The following is a 21,854-nucleotide window of genomic DNA, read 5'->3' as shown; positions in this document are numbered from 1 at the left end:
GTGCATCACGCCGGCGTTCGATGGTGGTTCGAGCGTCTTCAAGGGCTCACTCCTGAAGAACTTGGCGCTAATCGCGGTGGGTCAGTCAGACGATGCTATGGAAATGTTATCACAAGCATCATCACGGCGGATCGACACCCGCGGTAACCGGCATGGGGGAGGAGAGTGCACCATGGCTGCATCATCTCCGGCCCTTCCACCACTGGCGTGCGGTGGCTCGACAGAGCGTCGGCCTAAGGGCCCCACAGTTCAAGGCTCATCTTTGTGGGCGACACCAATGAGGCTCCGGATGGTGGCTCTCCACTTTTCAAGCTTCTCCGTAGTAGGAGGAAAGTCAAGGAGCAGCTACGCGGGCGCCAAAGCTTCTGCTGGCGTGGGTGGCGGTGAAAGTTGTGTAGACCGTGACGTTCTCTGACTTCTAACCACGCTAGAAGGAGCTCTATCACGGCCTTGTAGTTGTACGCCATTTTCGCCAGCACTTCGACGTGCATGTTGGCCTCCTTTGTCCCGCAAAGGATGCGCATGACTCTGCCCACGGCGGCGCCTGGGGTCACCAGCGTAGTGACACTGCTCATCGCACGCAACTTGGGAAGAGCATGTCATGGGCACCGGCGTAGGTGTCTTGGAGGTCTCCGCGCCACCAGTAGGTGGCACTGCGCCGCCCTTGGAGGGCCCCGCGCCGCCTGCGGGGGGCCTAGCTCCATCTTTGGATTTTGCGGCGTGCGGCCCGTCATCGTGTGCACGAACGACGCCGCTCGCTAGGCTTTCACTGCCAGAGCGATGTGGGTGTTCGCGGGCCGCGCCTCGGCTGCCATCGGCGAACGCCCCGCCACTTGCCCGCACTGGCATGGGTCTTTCGGCTCAGGATGAAATGATCGCCGCCGTCTTCTTCTTCTTGGGAGCCATTGCGATGAAGACCTGCTAAACTAACTGCTAGACCGGATTTTCACAACTGTGCCCCCTACCTGGCGCATGAAAGATGTCGGTGGAAAACGACACCTATGGGATGACTGGAATCCCTACTACGGTCGGCAGGCGCGGGGTTGTGGAAAGAGCCGGTCTAGGAGACAGCACAAAGATCATTTACCCAGTTTCGGGCCGCGAGGATGCGTAATACCCTAGTCCTGCTTTGTATATTTGAGTGTTCTTTAGTTCTTAAACTATCTACAGCGTGTGCCTAGTCCAAAAGATCCGAATCCTTTCTCCGTATGCCTCGGGCCTCATTTTATAGAAAAAGGGGACGCCACAGTGGCACACAGGAGGTGGAAAGGGGTATAGTGTACAAGCTTATCGCCTGTCATTACGGGACAAAACACATTAAATGCGCTCCTTAGGTGTCCCCTTGCTTTATTGGGGACGGTAACGAGGCCCGTCCCGTCCGTCGCTGCTCTGTCTTGCTTCATCACGCGTCTAGGCCAATGAGGCGTGCAGTGCCATGTAGGCCGGCAGGCTGCTGAGCTGGTGCGGTGGCAGTGTCTTCACGAAGATCTGCATGCCACCACGTAGGTGCTTGCTGAGTTGGTCTAGAGGTCGCACGTCGCCACACAGGTGCTCGCCTAGCTGGCTGAGCTGGTAGCTGCATGAGAACGGCGGTGGAGTCTTGGCAGATGTGGACCTGGTTGCGGCCCCACTGACGTCCTCGGCAAGGGTCTTGCCGGGGTCCCTGCAAGGGTCTTGCCGTGACATCGCGGTCGTCCCCGCCAAGGATCTTGACGGAGGTCTCATGGATTTCCTTGGCAAGGATCTTGCCGAGGATCGTCGTCTTCTAGTCCTCATCTGATCTTGTGTGTTTATGATCTTCACGAAGATCTGCGTGCCACCATGGAGGTGCCTCCCGAGCCTTGGTTCCAACGTGGTTGATGGCATTGGAACCTTTGGGCTCAAGGGTGGTGCGCTCTGCTGGTGTTGGGCAAGTTGCCCCGGCAAGGGTCTTGCCTGGGGAGCCTACCTCGCCCTCTCGCTTCTTGTATCTCTGGTCTTGGCATTGCTTTGATCATCTTGCGCCTTTGGCTTCCCTACTCTGCCCTGCTAAGTGTGGCCACGGGCGCGGCTCTGACTGCCCGTGCACAAGTAAAGGGGTAGAAAAGAGAGCCACTACTTGTGTACACCGACATGCACGCGCTACGGCTTCTCTTGCAACTTCTCGTGAGGCTTGGGCCCGGGCCCTGGAGGAGGATAGGGCCGCTGACCATCATCGTGAGGAAGCTGAGGAGCAAGAGCGAGATCTCCATACTTCAAACGCCGCCCTCGAGCGGGAGATCGTGGCGCGGCGGGCCTTCCTGGCCGCATCGCCGATCGAAGTGCCCCACGATGAGCCGGAGCTTGTGAGGTGCCAGGAAGACCGCGCGCAGGAGGCCATGGAGCATAGCCTGGCGTTGGAACGGTTGGAAGTGAGGGAGCGCCAGGCGACTACGGCTGAGGATGTTGTCGCCGCCCGAGAGCCCGGGTCCAGTTGGAGGTTGAGCAAGGGGTGGCGAAGGCATGTGCAGATCTGGCTGATGAGAATCGCCTGAAGCTTGAGCTGCTGGAAGCCAAGATCGAGGGCCGGACCACCGCCCTAAAGGTGAACCTGGGATCTGCGAAACAGTGTGAGAGGGCTGCCAAGGAAGCTCCGGCCGATTCCGAGTCGACCGTGGCCTCTGTCCACGCCGAATGGTCTTCCGTTCAACAGCAGGTCCAGGATACCACATCCCTTGCAGGGAAGACCGCGAACAAAGCGAATCGCCGCTGGACGCTGCAGTGCGAGCATACCTCGATGCTCCACGATCTCAAAGTCAGAGCTAACCGTGCCTTGGGAACCATCTGCAATGAGAGCTCTCCTCATCCGCACGAGAATGATTATGCCAGCCACCTCAGCTTCTTCACCAGCATCGTGACCCGCCCGGAGGATCGGGCAGTGAGGGCTCGCGAGCTTGTTGAGGAGAGGAGCCAGGGTTTTCTTGGGCGCGCATTCTAACGTGTCTTGAGCCACCTTCTCAACCGTGATCCTCACTTTGACTTCAACATTGTGTTAGCCCCCGTGCCCATGGTTATTCAAGACAACTTGGCCGGGTGAGTGAACGACCATGTGGATGCCCTGGTAGTAGAATTTGCTTCGGAGGATCACGTGGTTTTGATTGCAGCCTAAGAAGATGGCGCGGGTAGCGATGACGAGGAGGATGGTCGTGACGATGCGAGCAGCGCGAGCAGCGCGGATGAAGGTGATACAGAAGGCGCATCCAGCTAGGCCTGCGTTTCTTTCCACTTTGACTTGTATGACAAAAACTTGAACGAATCCTTGTGAGAGTATTTTGAAAGGGGGAGCCCCTTATAATGTATGAGATTATGAAATGCTTTTGAAGTAGCGCCTAGAGCGCGACTCAGCCGTGCTGTAGACTCCTAAGCAAGGTAGTTGTTATGACTTATCTTTGGTTCCATGAGTCTCAAGTGAGCTCTGGTGTCGCAGTGGTGCTTTTTGTCTTGAGATGAGCTTGTCGTAGGCTCGCGAGCTTCTGAGCCTCCCGAGGGGCCTGCTGGCCTGACCTAGAGCACCTCGCGAGGGACCAACTAACGGACCCCGGCAAGGTGCGCGCGTGGTGGATGAATCCCTCGCCGCCGAGGGGGGCCTTTGCATTCTCGGGGCTGGCCCGGTCATGCTCAACGCGCGCGTACTGCACCCAACCCCCGTTCGCGAGGCGCTCGGGAAGGGGGGGTGCAGCAGGCACGAGCCTCACTTAAAAACACAAAACCAGAAAGCGAGAAAACAACACAAGTCAAGAGTACTTCCCCCCGTTTCTTTTTTGGTTAGCACACAAGATTTCAAATTCATTCCAAATAGTGGGGCAAATTGGGTACAGAAAGAGGGTCAAAAGCAAACAGCCGCGTCCGGTGCCTAGCTAGTCTTCTGGTCTTCTCACCAGCATGGAGCTAAGTGCTTATACTAGGCGTGGGCATAGTCATTGGGGGACAGTGTCAACGGCCAGCACGAAGCATGGTGCTTCCACTTGGACGTGGTTGGGATCCCCCGTGAGTCCCCAGGGCGGCACTCAGGAGACTTTGGGGCATGTACAACCCCACTCATTAATACATGAGAGTGTCATGAGCGGAGACCTTCACAGGCATGGGGCCTTGCTTCATGTTGCCTGACGTGGACCCTACCCTGCACCGCCCCCGACCACCGTTGGGGCGTCCGGAAACCAGGACGAGACCAAGGGGTAAGGAGGACGCTGGTGGCACCCTTGATGACCATAGGCCCTCCGACAGGGGGAAGGGCTCGCTAGCGCCTTCCCCGGCGGGGGACCTACCTCCGGGCGGCGCCTTGCTCCATGCAGCACGGGAAGGCCCTGGCCCTGGGCTCCCCCATGCTGCTACCAAGGCCCTTCGTCCACCAGTGGCTTGGCCGTAACCCCGGGGACCCTGGCGGTGGTTGCGGCTTGATTCACCTGTGATCCATGGTTAGTGCAAGCTTGCTCCTGAGGCATTGGCTATACACAGTGGCTATTGTCGTCGAAGGTGTTTGTGGAGCCATGCAATGCCTCACAGAGAGCCTCGGCCTTGTGTACTTCCAGCGCCTAGCATGGCGTGGGGGATCGGTTGGGGCCTTCTCCTGATGCGTACCTTAGGTCCATTGCGATGGGGACGTAGGCTTCTACGCTGGCCGCGCCTGAGTTGCTGTGTGGTTCCCTTGCGCTGCTGCCCTCGGTGCGGCCCCTAGGGAGGCCGCTCGGGTTCGCCCCACCCCGGGGCAGCATGGTTGAAGTAGAGTGGGCTGCGCTGTGAGGTAGGCCGACGCCGAGAGGCTCTTCAGGGGCCCCGGGAGGGGGCGCGCAGTCGTAGTGAGGGTGAGCGCGCGCCCCCGCCATGGCTTGCGACGTGGGCAGGGTGCAGAACGGTGCCGCGCCCCAGCATGCAGCATCCACCAACTGAGTGACCCGTTCTAACAGGGCATCACGGCCGCTCTCTCCCAGCCTGCACCTCAGCAGCTCTCGAGCCATGATGACCGCATCCCGCATGTTCGCCTGCTCCCGGCGAGTGCGTGGTGTTGTCGCCGTGCCGTAGCTCGAAGACCGCAAGGCGGCGCGATTGCTGCGTGGCGCGAGAGGGGGGGCAGCGGCCCGCGCCTCCCATGGCCGACGGCACCAGGCGGTGCACGAGCCGCGAGCAGCGCGGAGTGCAGATCTTCCTTGTCGGCAGATGCTATCGGAACGGGCCAGATAACCCAATGCTCAACACGGGATCTTGGGGCGTCGGCCATGGCGGTGGTGGAGTGGAGGCGGATCGATCGACGGAAGAGAGGCTCCGACGCACCCCTACCTAGGGCGCCAAATGTCGAATTTCGGGTTCCCCAAACCATTGAGAGGTTCAAACTCTGGGGTTCGTGCGGAGATCTCAACGTACCCAGCCTGCGTACTCGCTAATCTCAGAGCCTATCGCGTCCATCTCGAATGGAAAGGAAGACACGACAGTTTACCCAGGTTCGGGCCACCTTGCGGTGTGAAACCCTACACCTGCTTTGTGGTGGATTTGCCTCGAGGGGCTGAGGAAGAACTAGTACAGTGGAGAACAGCCTCAAGACGCGTGTTCTTGAGCGCAAGTGTGTTGGTGAGGTGGTGAGGGTGGAATGGATTTGATCCCCCCCCCCCCTGGTGGTGGCTAGGTCCTATTTATGGTGGCCATGGTCCTCTTCCCAAATGTAGGCGGCAAGGGATCCCACAACGGCCAAATTTGAAGGGAGACAAGAAGTACGTCCTATCCTAACTAAAGTGGTCTTCGCTTGCAAAATCCTCTAGTCATGACGTTGTGGTGGGCTCGGTGGTGACCTCCGTCCGGCCGTCCTGGCGGTCTTGGTCTTGTTGCACTAGAATGGAAACCTTTGGTTGATTCCTCGGGACTCTGCGCCTGCTGCTTGCCTCCCTTGTGCCGAAGAGGAAACTAGTACTCTGCACCCGCTGGCGCCCGCCTGGCCTTGGTCATCACGGCTTATGTCAGCCGAACCTCGCGAGGTGTGCCTTGCATACAAATCCCTGCTCCTCGGGAGCCAGCCTGAGGAGGCCGATCCCCTTGGAGGTCTTTGTGGCATCCGCCTCGCGAGCCTTGGCCCCTCACGAGGGTCTTGAGTTGTTGATGCTGAAGCTGGGTCGTACAAGGTCGTTGATGGAGACACGCCATGGGCTGCAGGCAGCCAAGGCTTGGTACCCCCGTATCCAGAACGCCGAGAATGGGGACACCAAGACACTCAACAGTGTAAAGAAGCAACTTACTTATCATACTGGGAAAAATAGCAGGAGTACCATTTGTAACATAAGTTAATTGCATCATATTACTAGAGGCATTAGATTAACAATAACATTGGTTAGGCATGTCCTTATAGTAAAAGTGTGATTACTTCATTTTACATGCGCCCTTACATTAACAACAACAAAAGGTTGGTATAAGGACATGTGATAGTGGAGCATCAGCACAATGTACTTACAAAGAGGCATTAAGTGGCGATGCCGAGTTTGTTCATACTCTATGAGGGAAACAAATCTAATCCTGGAGACCTTTTACTATGTGAGGTCAGCAAATCTAATCCTTGACATACTCTGTTGACTTGTCCACCAGCCGCCACTTTCTATCCTTTTTTCAACCAATAATAGATATGTTTCTTATACAGTTTGTTATGCATTTTCCATTTATTGCCCATTTCAACCAAGAGACCAGTTGGGTATATAGTCTCTACTACCTCCCCCTGCTATTTCCTCTTTGAATCAAGTCCTAGATTCATGCTAAAACTTCCCCCTTAGCTGTTTGAACCAAGTCCTAGATTCGACTGCATGAAGTAGCTTTACCTCTTATAATACTATAAATTTAGGTGGCTTTGTAAGAGCTAATGGAAGTAGAAAAAGATCCACATGTAGCCTCGTGGGGTGCTGGGGCAGTAGAGCAAGGCTTCTTTTGAAGGAACTTATACCTGAGGGTCGTCGGGATGTGGCTGGAGGGCAGCCAGAGGTCGGATCTGCCCACAATACGGCATGGAGGAAGAAGAGGTCAGAGGACCTCCCGAGCCAGCGCTGTGTCGAAGAGAATGTCATGGGAAGAGGATCGGGACCCGCCGGCAGCTGTGGGTTTCCTCCCTCACCGCCGATGACCGTGTGAATGATGTACCTAGTCCCCTACACACCCCGGCCGTAGGGTTCCGGTCGGATCTATGACCAGTAGTGAGCAGAGAGAGAGTCACCACTGCTATCTTGTTTAGATCTAGAGAGGATGAGTGATGAGGACATCTTGATAATTGAACCAACACAAATCATCCCTGAACAAACTCTAACTTGTGACAAACAAGTACATGATCAGATGTAACACAATTCAAAGGTGAAATCTACAAATGAGGATTAGATCATTTCTTTGCATATATATTATCTACTTCCCTGCTTCTTATGTTTTGTAGATCAAAGAGAGTCGGGGATGACCCTTCATCAAGGGATGTAGGATCATGAGCACATTGGTACATCATACATGGCATTACATAAAAGTGCACAATTTAGTTGGAAAGAATTACTAAGCCGAATCAAGCAAACACATGGCCAGGTGAATGCTAACTTAAGTTCATACCACAATCTTGAACACATGGCTGCACTTTCATTTCCATTGTTGTTGGTTGAACTTAGGTATAACAAGGAAGCAATCCAACAACCTATGAGCTCTTCAAGCAAGCGCTTTGGAGGAACAAGTTTGGAGAAAACAAGTTTCAAGTGAAGCTGATGCTGTCAATTTCCCCCCTCTGATGATTCGTTGTACCACACCCATGTAATGGTGATATGAGGACATAGGGGTACATCAACAGAAGCTACACAAATTATCTTTCCAGTGCAAAAAAACTCACATCATTTGGAGTTGTGAGTCAAAAGTTTACCCAATCTCGTGGAAGGTGTTGAGGCTGTCAAGACTTCGCGAATTTCCAAGGAGACCTCCAACAACTCCCAGAGTTGACTACTTATTCCTCCAAGGAAGCCATGCAAATGTTCTTACTTTTGAACCATTTTAACACCTAGATAAGGGGGGTTGTCCTTGCTATAAAACTCCACCTCCCCCATCCTCTTAGGGACCTTTTGTCAAACCATTCAGCTACAAGCTCATGCAGGAAGACTGCTAGAGAGATCCGAGAGATCTTGCTACATTTGCTCTTGTGAGTTCATTCGGATTTGCGAGAAGGAGCCTCTGGTTCCCTTCGTGCTCTAGGGCGGCTGTTTTGTGTAGATTAGTCCCGGTTTTGTGGATCTGCGATTGTTCGGACAACAGGTTAGAGTTCTCATAACTTCGGTTAGCCATCCCCAATGTACGGGTTGCATCTAACCTTGGCAGGTATAAAGCTAGTTATCCCGGCTGCTTGCAGCTAGTTATCCCTTCCTACTCGATCCTACAATGTGAAGATCGGGCGACCCTCGGGCATGAACTCGTTCAGCGGGTTCCCACCTATCAATGAGAGAATGAAAAGAGCAACTATAGTAAAGCAAGCACTCAGGGTCCTGCCTATATATATACGTGAGGGATTATATTTTTCTCTCTACAAGAATCATTTCAATTTGTGTACGTGGCATTAAAGAAAAGAAAACTCTATATTTAACGTGACTAACTGCACGTCGCACTTTGTAATGTACTGTACTACTCCTACTTACTAGTACTACTAGTAGTATATTGTTCACTTGTTCTCCCCGGCCCTCCATTCATTGAGCAATCCCACGGGTGAATAAACATATAGTACTAGTACATATAAAACGAACAAGCTAGAACTATTTTGGCTTTGAGATATCGACGGTACATTTTGACCACATTGCATCAATGGACTCAGTATTTGAAGTAACCTATACGTATAAACACATGCATGGTTTACATTGCGAATCGCTCGCTAGGGATTGAAATGTATTTGTTTACATGTACCACCTTTTTCTTTTGGTTTTCTGCTCCATGGCGCAATTCATTGATACAAAATGATACTAGGTGTATTTAAACGTTGAGGCCGGGGCTTTTCCCGGGCAGTACGCGTGGTAGTTTTCGCGTAGCCGGTTTGACAGTGAGGCGAGGAGGGTGAGGTACTAGAGGATTCAACTTACTTCTGGAAATGCAGGGTTGTATGATTTGACAACTTGTTACTGCTAGAAAGATGGGGTCTTGTGATACGACTGCTCATTATAGTCATTATTACCGCGGCGCTACGACCGGGGTGATGCCCCCCTTTTGTTCCCCACTCTAATCTTATGCATGACACGTCGACCCGGGTGTTGGCTCTCCCACATGTTGGCCACATAAGAAGGGGAAAAGAATCATGCGGTATATTGGTCCCCATTGTATTTCATGTCAAAATTTTCCTATAGATTGAACTAACAAAATGTTCATGCATGTTACCAAAAATTATATCCTTCAAAACTATGTTCAAATATGAATCCAACAACATAATTTTTGTTGACATGCATTATGATTTTGTTAGCCAAATCTTTGGTCAAAATTGGGCACAAACTACAAAGGTGACCATAGAAAACAATGTGGTGATATGGCCATAAAAACAATATACTACAATCTAGTCTCTAGCATGTACAATACTACTCCTCTACCTCCTCCTCTCGGTTCATCGTCATCATACTTTCTCCATTCCTGTGTTTTAAGTATCCTACGAATCAAAGAGGCCAATAGACTAGTTTAGGTCTGGTCGTTTTTTTCTAATGTGTTATGTCCAAAATTTAATGAACGTGCTCCGGTTTCTATGAAAATAATCTGTTTGCATGTAGTAATTCATTTATGTAATCTTCTACAGGGGGTTGGTATGTAATTCGTCGGGTCTGAAATTTAAAGTACGCCAGCATGGTTGTATATGCTTCGAGTCGTGCATGCACTATGACCCAAATGATCTATGTACCACATGTCGGCGAAAGGAAGCATGTGGAAATAGCCTAGGAGTACATATAGGAGGAAAAATGCATGAAAATGTATTGTTCTATGAAGCGTAGTGGCGGTTCGAATAGGAGACCTAAAGTGATGAGATGTATAGGTCGCATGCACCCAACTAGTGGTACTAGACGTATGAGTACTCATTACTCCTAGTCTATCAACACAAGTCCCATCTTATAATGGCATCAGTGCTACAGATAGCTCTTCTCCCTCGTTTCTCTCTTCTAATTCTAACTCAGCCGACGCGCGGTGGGCGGGATGCAGATTTGCCGATAGTCGGTTTTCTCAACTGTGGCCCCACCTGACAGTGAAAATGCTAAGACAACAAGCATTCCCTACTTTAAAGTGAAGTGGGAAGATAGAAGTGCACTCTTTTGTGACAAACTAGCAAGAGGCCCATGCGTTGCATGCAACAACGAGATGCATTTATACGAGTTGTTTATCTTGTGGGAGACAAAGATGAATGAGGGAAGGCCTTATCTGCAAATGTGGAGAGGGTTGTTGGTATCTTTTTGCAAAATTGTCATAGTTTGCTTTCTATCCGTCAGATATAGATCAGACGGTCTATATTGCAGGATGGCAGGCACACCATCATCACCAACTCAGAATTTTATAAGTGTAGTACTAGCAAGATACCAGTGCATTGCACGGAACATCAAGATGCATTTTTATGAGTAGTTTATCTTGTGGGAGAGAAGGATGAATGAGGGAAGGCCTTATTTGCAAATGTGGAGAGGGGCGTGGGTATCTTTTTGCAAAATTGCCATAGTTTCCTTCCTATCCGTCAGATATAAATTAGATGACCTATATTGCAGGATGGCAGGCACACCATCATCACCAACTCTATTATATATATATATATATATATACTAGCAAGATGCTCGTGCATTGCACGGAACATCAAGATGCATTTTTTTACAAAACACATGTTGTGGTCGACACATGCAGGAGTAATCCCATGTGTAAAAACTAATGATATCTCGAGAATTTCATTGAAAAAATGATATGTCGAGGAAGATGAGAGATAAGGTGAGGAGGAGTGGGGCGCGGTGGTAATTGGTGGTCGGACTTAGAGGAGGCATGGGGATGGATGACGCCGGTAATGGCCACCATGCCAAATTATTCCAGAGGCTTCCTTTTTTAGTTCCTCAACAATGAAGTTGCTCGAGATCAGGATGAACGAGAGAGGTGCGACTATCTTTTTGCAAAATTGCCATAGTTTGCTTTTATCCATCAGATATAGATTGGATGATTTGTATTACAAGATGGCAGGCACAACATAATCACCAACTCATTTTTTTAAAAGAGTAGACACTAGCAAGATGCCCGTGGGTTGCACGGAACATCAAGATGCATTTGTATGGGTAGTTTATCTTGTGGGAGATAAGGATGAATGGGGGAAGGCCTTATTTTCAAATGTTGAGAGGGGTGTGGGTATCTTTTTGCAAAATTGCCATAGTTTCTTCCTATCCGTTAGATATAAATCAGACAGCCTATATTGTAGGTTGCAGGCACACCATCATCACCAGCTCGGTTTTTTATAAGAGTATAAGATTATAAGAGTAATTTGAGATTTCAAAGCTAAATGTACACTCTTCACCGGATGGAGGGAGTAAAGCTAAAGTCAAAATTTGGCACAACAAGCTATGGTGACCTGTCTACCTCCGTCATGGTTTTTTGGTCCCCATCGTAATCTGTGCCAAATTTTGACCATAAATTTGACTAACAAAATGTTCAAGCATGTCGCCAAAATTATATCAATGAAATTATGTTCAAATACGAATCCAAGGATATAAATTTTATTGACATGCACTAACATTTTGTCAGTTAAATCTTTGGTCCAAATTTAGCACAAATTACAAAAGGGACTAATAAACTAGGACGTAGGTAGTAAACCGGGACAAAGACAGTGATACTACATATAATTAGTGCCAAATAAGAGAAAGGGATCACACATGTCATTTACGACTGGAATAAAAATGGCATACACTAAAACATTAAGGCCACGAGGTGATGCAGTGCTGGTTACAGGAGGCAAGAAGAAAGATGCGTCCATCAACGACCTCCTCCTCCTCGACTTAGGGTGCCAGCCCACCAAATGGTGGCTAAGTAGCAGCAGATTTCATGGCCAAGTCAAGGTGCTTCTGAACAATGGCGTCCAAAGATTCCAGCCGGTAGAACAAGGCCGACGTCTTTCTATCCTTGTTGGCCTATGTAGACGATTTCCTCATAGACGTGGATGTGCAGGTCCATGGTTTCTTGCATGGTGAGGCATGGCACGGAGAGCGGGACGTCGAGGTACACATTCTTCGTCGCGACCTCCGACAGCTGCAGGGCCACCAATGCTTCAAATAGTTCATCACCTTGGAGGCTGATGAATGTGGCAGGCAACGAGGAGCACGGGCAGGAGGGCTGGAGGAGTATGGCAAGGTCATCCACGTGCTTCTTGACGGAGTGAACTTGCGGATGAAGCGGGCCATCATCTTGCACATGCGAGAGGCAAAGCTGGCGTTGATGAGGGCTATGACGCTAGTGGTCACCAGCACCATTTGGAAATGTTGTGCGGGTGCGGGGCCGCTGGTTGGCATCTTGGACGATCTGGCACAACCGACTGCGACTCGCCTCCATCAACGCCGTGGGTGGTTGTGTCTTCTGGTCACTTGGTCTTAGTCTTGGATTGGACTGAGCAGTGTTGCCCAGAGACTAGGAGTAGAGGGATTAGCGTGGTAGGACGCCTTTATATGAGAGTCCAAACCGCGTTGCATTCACATCGTGCTAGCTCCATTCTGCTTCTCCAATTACCGTTCAATGTTTCAGGAACCGCCACCCTGTCCCTCGTTGGCATTCAAGCAGTATCAATGTAAACGTGTGTCAAAAAAATAGTAGTCATTAGTTGTACTCAATATTGTACACTGCGACCAAGGCGGAGAGGAAAACAAGAGAACTTAATACTCCCTCCGTTCCTAAATATTTTCGATGTAGATTCACTCATTTTGCTCCGTATGTACTCATTTACAGTGTAGCCACTTGTTGAAATATCTAGAAAGACAAATATTTAGGAACGGAGGGAGTATTTGCTAATTAGTAATACCATTGCATGCAATGAACTGACCGCTGCATGTCGTGCTAGGTACTACGTCTCACGTCTCACATTTGTTGATTCCTATTCATGTCTATAAACAAGAAACGTGGTTGAGTTTGTTTTGGGATTATATGATTTTCCTAAGATCACTATAACTAACAATGTCCACAATAACTGTAAGATCTCCATCTGACGGTGGCACCTATTGGACGCAAACATCAATAGAAAAGAATTGCCACAAAATTGTCACACCACGCCCCACCACTACACAAAAGACTGCCACGTGAGCGTTCGGATGCAGGTTGCGCTTGGCTCTTCACCTCTTCGAGAAGTAGAACACTTGGACAGTATCGAATCAACTGATGCATGTTCGTCCATCGCGTGCCGGAGGGATAGCTTGTTGTAGTAAGCAAAAGCCTCTCCTCATATGCAAGCCATGACACGCATGGGCGAGGTGGAGGGCGTACTAGTAGTAATCAAGCTTCTCCTTGTTGTACGACTTCACGCGACACATCATAGCACTGGCCCCACATGCGTGCCTCTAAACTTGGATAAAAGACCCGCAATGTACAATATTTGCTGCAATCTCTAACATTTACCCACCACAAATTAAAATACATATTCCTCTCTTGACCAGATCAGCGTGCAAACTAGACTCACTAGGATGACAGGTAGGGCCAAACGATTAATTTAATAAAAAATGCTTCATAACAGCCAGTTCCAACAATTATGTGGAGAGTATCATATACTAGTATCATGCATATGACACTACCTCTATAGTGCATAGTATCATAGCATAGTATCATAGATGATCATATTTATTGCCAAACATGATATGGTATCTACCATTGTTATTACTCTAACCCTCTCTCTCTTCTTTAATTATCTGCCACATAAGCATGTTTGCTAGTCCCAAGTGCATTATACCGGCTATGCAAGGTACGTACACGCTATCCTTGTCAGGACCCCGATTCTATGCCACACCGATCTAGCATATAACACTTCATATCACTTTGCGGCCTCACGCACGGTATTCCCACGGGTGTCGCCTTACCATGCCCGGGACCGTTTGCGCCTTTTGGCACACGTATATGATAATGTCGCTAGCATCCATATGACAAGAACCCGGGCTGACATGGCTAGTCGTGAACCCAAAGTGGCACTAACTTACAGGGACAGGCATACATGACCCAGCATCGAACGTGTCGGTCATCAGCGAGTGAATCCGGGCTGTAGCAACTGGGCTAGCAGGACTCCGATAAACCGGGCTGTAGCAGGCTAACAGGACTCCGGTAGACACCGCATGACATTTCCACGAAGGGACAGACACAGGAACGAAGAGGGACACATGCCGGCCAACCTAAGTGTTCCGGAGCAGTAGCAAGCTACCAGGGCTCGGTGGAAGCACTAGGAGACATTTCCCGATAAGAGAGGCTACTAAGGATAAACAACTAGATAGTCAGATCCCACACATAGCAACACACATTACACGTACGCATAACATGCAAGTATGTGTTGTACAACATGGCATCACAGCATAACTCAACAACTCATATAGATAAGGCTCAAAGAGCCATCATAGCATTATTACAAACAGGGGTCACATGACCCAACATTCAGAGCAAACAAGCAACAGGCGGAAGCATTACATGTCTGAGTACAGACATCTACAAATGAAAAAGGCTGAAGAGCCTGTCTAACTACAACATCCGATCAAGATCGTAGCTGAGGTACAAGCTACTTGTCGACGTCCATGAGAACACTAGTAAGACCGAAGTCTCCGCTGCAAAAACATAAATAAAGCAACATGAGTACAAAGGTACTCAGCAAGACTTACATCAGATCCTATCATACATGCATTTGTATCAAGAGGGTAATGTGGGGTTTAGTTGCAGCAAGCCAACTTTGACTCTGTGGCTATCCTGTTCTACGACTACCAGAACTTCTTGAGGTGAGACAACATACACGAGTCCACTAATCACCACACAATACACTACTATGAATTCATTCTCGTCTCCCTACAAGAAGGCCATCCATAGCACTCGCACTTGTCTTGAGCATTTTAGAGTATCCACTTCAAGTTGTCTATGTACCATGTAAGCATCCAAGAAGTCCATAACCGCGGACCCGGCTATTCGAATAGATCATGTTAACCCTGCAGGGGTGTACTTCTTCACACACGCTCTCGCCACTTACCGCCATGTACACGTCATGTATCTCGGCAACCTTCAAGCGGAAGCCTGGCGAGGGAGTCGGCCACGACCTGACTAACCACACAAGAATCTAATCCAGGTTTATCGCCTATTCGGGTTCCATCCGCAAGGAGATCCGGCCGGGGTTTCACTCACGGCCCCAAACATTGTGTGCAGGGTTCCCAAGACCACCTCGCCAGATGGATCTACGCTTGGTACACCGTGCCACTTGTGCCTAGTCTATCCCAAGCCCACCTGGCCGGGTGCCACTTGGTAGACTACTAACACTACCTACAAACACCAGAAACTAGTTGCGACTCCTGAACAGAGATCAAGTAGGTTAATAAGTCGAGAGGGGTCGAGTTACCAGAACCCAATGTGTGGTAGTATCGAGTCATTGGACAACATACATAGAACTCAGTGCTTAAGGACGGTTCCTGTGAGACAACCCACCATGTACTCCTACATGGCCTCTCACCGCTACCTTTACCAAATCATGTTCACACACTTCACTCTTAGCATCAGAACATAGAACTGCACTCCAATTCATTCCCAATGAATCAGACCTGACACAACTCTAAGCAATAGCAGGCATAGCACGGTAGGAACACAACATGGCTCAATCAACTCCTACACATGCTAGTGGGTTTCAACTATTTACTGTGGCAATGACAGGTCATGCAGAGGAATGGGTTCAACTACCGCAGCACAAAGTAGCAGTTGAATCGTTGTTGTCCTAATGCAATAACTGAGAGCAGGAGCGAGAGAGTAGGATTGTATCGGAATGAACAAGGGGGTTTGCTTGCCTGGTATATCAACAGGGGAGGCACTGCTTCACAGATAGGTACTCTCGAACACTCTCCGGAGTAGGACCTATCAAGAAGGAATGGTGTCGACAATCAATACACAAGCATATGCAACAATATGATGCATGAACATGGCATGTAGATGTGATGCTGTTTGAGCTAATGCAGCTAGCAATCATTTGGTTGAAGTTCATTTGAACCAAGAGTTCAAATTCAACTCCAAATTAACTCTTTATAAATGCCATTTACATGTTTCACTTATACAACATGTATAAGTTGGTTTGTCATGCATGAAACTAGTACAGATGGATAGATTTCCTTTCTCTGATAATTTTTCATATATAAATTATTTCAATCTGAGCTACGGTTGAATTTCTATGAATTTTTGAAGTTTAAATCATTTTCTGGAATTTCCTGAATTACAATAATTCCAGAAAATAAATAATTGCGTCAGCACTGCGTCATGCCTGCGTCAGCAAGTCAACGGTGCTGACCAGGTCAAACCTGACGTGTGGAGTGACAGGGGGTTAAACAGGGGTTAGTTTAATCCTAATTAAAATATTAGTGGCGCTGGGGCCCACTGTCAGTGTTAGGGAGTTAGATTAGCTGGTGATTAGCTTAAGTAATCACCTGACGAGCCGGACCCACTTGACAGGCCGGCGCGGTCAAGCGGTCAACCCCACCGGCGTTAAGCCACCGGCAAGGTCGAACGTGGCGGAGGGGCTCGGGACCGTGTCTCCGGCGACCAAAAGGGCCGCGGAGACCATCTCCGAGGAGCTGGTGCTCGCGCGCATCCAGTGGGACACGCGGGAGACCGTGGGGGTGCCGGAGCTCGCCGGAGCGGAGCTCGGGGCGGCGACCGGAGCTCGGGCTCCGAGCGGGAGCGGTTGTGGGGCACGAGGAGGCCACTCGAGGGGCTCTGCGGCACCCTCGTGGCACCAGGAGCACGGTGACGAGCTCGGTTGCGGGTTGCGGTGGCCAGGGCGACGACAGTGACATGAACGGTGGCGGGAGGCTTCGGCCATGGTGGGGGAAAGGGGCTACGGCATGTGGGCGGCTAAACGGAGAGAGGGAAACGGGGCAGAAGCTCACTGCGGTTCCGGTGGCGCCTTCAGTGGGCTCGGGGGAGGCCAGACGGCGGCGTGGCGGCGAGAACAATCTCCGGCGACCGGAGACGAAGACGGCGACGGCGACGGCTCCACGGGGCGTCCGGTGTCTTGTGGCTTGACGGAGAGGATGAGGGAGTCGTGGCGGAGCTCGTGGACTCCACGGAGGGGCGAGGGGACAGCGGGGAGTGCGTCGGCGGTGAGCTACGGCGGCGGTAGCGCTTCGGGCGCGGGGAGAGGGAGAGGTCCAGGGGAGGAGGGAGAGCGAGAGAGAGTGGGGGAGGACCGGGGCGGCGCGTGGCGATGTCCGGGGCATCCAGGGCGATGAGGAGGACGCCAGGCAGGCAGGGAGGGAGGAGGTGGCCGGGCGCGTGGCCGCGGCCGGCTGTGGCGCGGGCACGCAGCTGCTTGGGCGAGGGGGAGGAAGACGACAGAGGAGGGGGGGCAGGTGGGCTGGGCCAGCTGCTGGGCTACGAGGTGCCGGGCCAGCACAGGAGGTGGGCCGCAGGTAGGTCCAGGTAAGGTTTTTCCCTTTTATTTCTGTTTCTATTCTATTTTTCTGACATTTGTTTTGATTTAGTAATATTACCAAATCATTTTATTTACTTATGCCAATTTTTATAGGAGCTATTTATAATATTCCAAAGCTCCTTAATAAATGGCATAATTTTCGGACATATATTATATATATGACATATATATATCCAATGCAAATAATTATGCATTAATTCCAAATGCCTAGAATAAAAACTTATGAGCTCCTAAAAATATTGGTTTGATTTTTATCTCTGCCCAATATTTTCAAAGAGCAACATGAACATTTCCTTGGACCTTTTTGGAGCAATTTTTATTTGGGTCATTTCCAGAAATGATTCTGAGGGTTTCACAAATCCTCATTTCAAATTTAAATGAAATTTAAACTTGATGCACTCATGACTAGCTAGCCTCGAGCATACCAGAACTACGGATGTGACAACTCTCCCCCACTTGAAGGAATATCGTCCCGAGATTCAGGGGTCGACGGAAAGAAAGCGGGGTACTCCAGTCGAAGACGATCTTCTCGCTCCCAAGTAGCTTCTCTCTCAGAATGATGAGACCACTGAACCTTGAGAAACTTGATGTTATGACGTCGAGTGACACGCTCTGCTTGATCAAGAATGCGAATCGGGTACTCTCGATATGTGAGGTTATCTTGGAGATCAAGCGTTTCGTGGTCCCCTCCGCGGATAGGATCCGAGAAGCAACGCCTGAGTTGAGAGACGTGGAAGACATCGTGCACTCTGGAAAGATGTAGGGGTAGTTCCAACTGGTAGGCAACCTCTCCTCGTTTAGCGAGAATGCGAAAAGGACCAATGTAACGAGGAGCCAACTTGCCCTTGATACCGAAACAATGGGTACCCTTCAAAGGAGTAACCCGAAGGTAAGCTTTGTCGCCAACTTCATAAGTCATATCCTTATGATGACGATCATACTGGCTCTTTTGACGAGACTGGGCTGTTTTCAAATTCTCACGAATGATGCGAACTTGCTCTTCTGCCTCCTGGATCATGTCCGGTCCAAAGAATTGTCTTTCACCAGTTTCTGACCAGTTCAAAGGTGTTCGACATCTTCGTCCATAGAGAACCTCATAAGGAGCTTTCTTGAGACTGGATTGATAGCTATTGTTATAAGCAAACTCGGCAAAAGGAAGACATTTCTCCCAATCCATACCGAATGAGATAACACAAGCTCTAAGCATGTCTTCAAGAATTTGGTTGACCCTTTCCACCTGACCACTCGACTGAGGGTGGAAAGCGGTACTGAAGGAAAGATGGGTTCCCATGGCAGTTTGGAAACTCTCCCAGAAATGAGAAGTGAAAAGGCTGCCACGGTCTGAATTGATCTCTAGTGGAACACCATGAAGTGACACTATTCGAGAAATATATAAGTCGGCGAGCTGACTAGCGGTGATACTCTCTCGAACAGGAAGGAAGTGAGCCACTTTGGAAAGACGATCAATGACTACGAAGATAGCGTTATTCCCTTTCTTGGTCCTGGGAAAGCCGGTGATGAAGTCCATACCAACTTTATCCCATTTCCACTCAGGAATAGCTAAAGGCTGAAGAGTGCCAGTAGGTCTCTGATTTTCTGCCTTAACGCGTCGACAAACGTCACAATTAGCAACGAAGTCGGCGATTTCTCTCTTCATCCTAGTCCACCAGAACCTCTGGCGTAGGTCCTGATACATGTTAGTACTACCGGGATGAATCGTGAGAGGGGATTCATGCGCCTCCTTAAGAATCAATTGTCGAAGATGTTGCTTCTTGGGGACCACCAGGCGGTTCCCAAAGAAAACGACACCTCGATCATCAACAGAGAAACTACCAGCAGCTCCCTTGGCAATGTTTCTCTTGATCCGGGTAATCCCTGTATCATGCTTCTAGGCTTCTATGATATGATCCACAAGAGTAGGTTTCGCCACCAAGGTAGAAAGGAATCCGTGAGGAGCAATGTGAAGGTTAAGCTTACAAAATTCCTCATGGAGAAGTGGTTGGCCCTACTGCAACATGAGGTTGTTGCAATAGGATTTACGGCTTAGCGCATCAGCCATGACATTAGCTTTGCCTGGAGTGTAGGTAATCCCTAGATCATAATCTGTGATTAACTCCAACCAACGTCTTTGCCTACGGTTCAAGTCTGGTTGGGTGAAGATATACTTGAGACTCTGGTGATCGGTGTAGATCTCGCAATGTTTACCAAGAAGGTAATGTCACCAGGTCTTGAGTGCATAGACTACGGCTGCAAGCTCTAGATCATGTGTAGGATAATTCTCCTCATGTGGATGCAACTGTCGAGATGCATAGGCAATCACATGACGATCCTGCATAAGAATGCAACCTAGTCCCTGTCGTGAGGCATCGCAGTAGATAACAAAGTCCTTTGTGAAATCCGGTGGCACAAGTATGGGAGCAGAAGTCAGGCGTCTTTTCAGTTCCTAAAAACTATATTCACACTGTGGGGACCACTCAAACTTTTTATCTTTCTTGAGAAGTTCCGTGAGGGGTTTAGCTACTTTGGAGAAGTTTTCAACAAAGCAGCGACAATAGCTGGCTAGACCAAGGAAACTCCTAACTTGTTTAACGGTTTCGGGTGGAGTCCAATCGAGAACGGCCTTAACTCTCTCGGGGTTGACAGCAATGCCCTTACCGGAGATCACGTGGCCTAGATAGGTCACTTCTGGCAACAAAAATTCGCACTTGGAGAACTTGGCATAAAGGCGGTGCTCTCTGAGTTTTTCTAACACAAGTCTAAGATATTCGGCATGCTCTTCCTCATTCTTCGAGTAAATAAGAATATCATCGAGGTAAACCACGACGAACTTATCTAAGTACTCCAAGAAGATCGACTTCATCAAGCGGGAGAAAGTAGCTGGGGCGTTGGTTAGACCGAAAGACATGACGGTGTACTCGTACTGACCATAACGAGTGACAAAAGCCGTTTTAGGGATGTCCCCATTTTTGATCTTGATTTGGTGGTAGCCTAACCTCAAATCCATCTTGGAGAAGATTGAGGATCCAGTGAGCTGATCATACATGTCATTGATCCTGGGGAGCGGATATTTGTTCTTTATCGTGACCAAATTAACGGGACGATAATCTACAACCATCCGGTCCGTACCATCCTTCTTCTTGACAAAGAGGACGGGGCAAGCCCAAGGAGAAGAACTGGGATGGATGAAACCCTTTTGCAAGGACTCATCAAGTTGTTTCTTAAGCTTGGCTAGTTCTAAGGGTGCTATTTTGTAAGGTCTCCTAGAAATTGGGGCGGTTCCTGGGATAAGATCTATGACGAACTCTACATCTCTGTCAGGTGGAACACCTGGCAGTTCCTCTGGAAAGACATCCGGAAAGTCACGGACTACCGGGATATCTTCAAGGTCTGAAGAGGGCTGGCATTAAGAGAATAGAGTTGACGCTTTGCAACTCTAGTGGAGACAGTGACTACCTTGCCAGACGGGTGTGTAAGCTGAACAGACCTGGTGTAACAATCAATCTTGGCATGATGAGCTGTCATCCAGTCCATACCCAAGATGATGTTAATATCCGAAGACTTGAGAGATATCAAGGAAGCAAGGAATACAAGTCTGTCAACATGGATTTCATTGTCATAACTTATCCTAGAAGTTTGCCATTTGGATCCAGGAGTTTGAATAAGTAGCGGGGAGGGCATATCACAAAATGACATGTCGTGCAAGCGAGCATAGCTTTCAGAAATGAAGGAATGAGACGCTCCAGTATCGAACAGAACCGATGCTGGATGACAGTTGACAGGGAGTGTACCAAGAACGACATCTGGATCATCATGAGCGTCTTTAGCTGAGACGTGATGCACACGTCCATGTTTAATGGGAGCTGACGTGGCACTGATCATCTTGCGTGATGGCTTACCACGATCAACAGACTTCTCGGGCTGGGGTGGAGCAACTCTGGTCTGAGTGCAAATACGGGCAATGTGGCCTGGCTCTCCGCACTTGTAACAAATCTTGGAGGTAGGATGTGGACCCGCATTGGCAGGCGGTCCACCAATAGGCCTGGGTGGAGCATACTGCTGAACTGGATGAGGTGCCACATAAGATGGCCTCGGTACATATTTGGGTGGAAGAGCGGAGTTCGGAACCCAAATCCGGCGCTTTTGAGAACTAGAACCCGAGGAAGATCCCAAATCATGGGTGTGCTTATGAGACTCCTCGTAAGTGAGCTGAGCTGTCTCTGCATTAATGGCCTTG

This window comes from Triticum dicoccoides, chromosome 4B (assembly GCF_002162155.2).
Source record: "Triticum dicoccoides isolate Atlit2015 ecotype Zavitan chromosome 4B, WEW_v2.0, whole genome shotgun sequence".
NCBI classification, from domain to species: Eukaryota; Viridiplantae; Streptophyta; class Magnoliopsida; order Poales; family Poaceae; genus Triticum; species Triticum dicoccoides.
Note: the sequence above shows the minus strand (reverse complement) of the source record.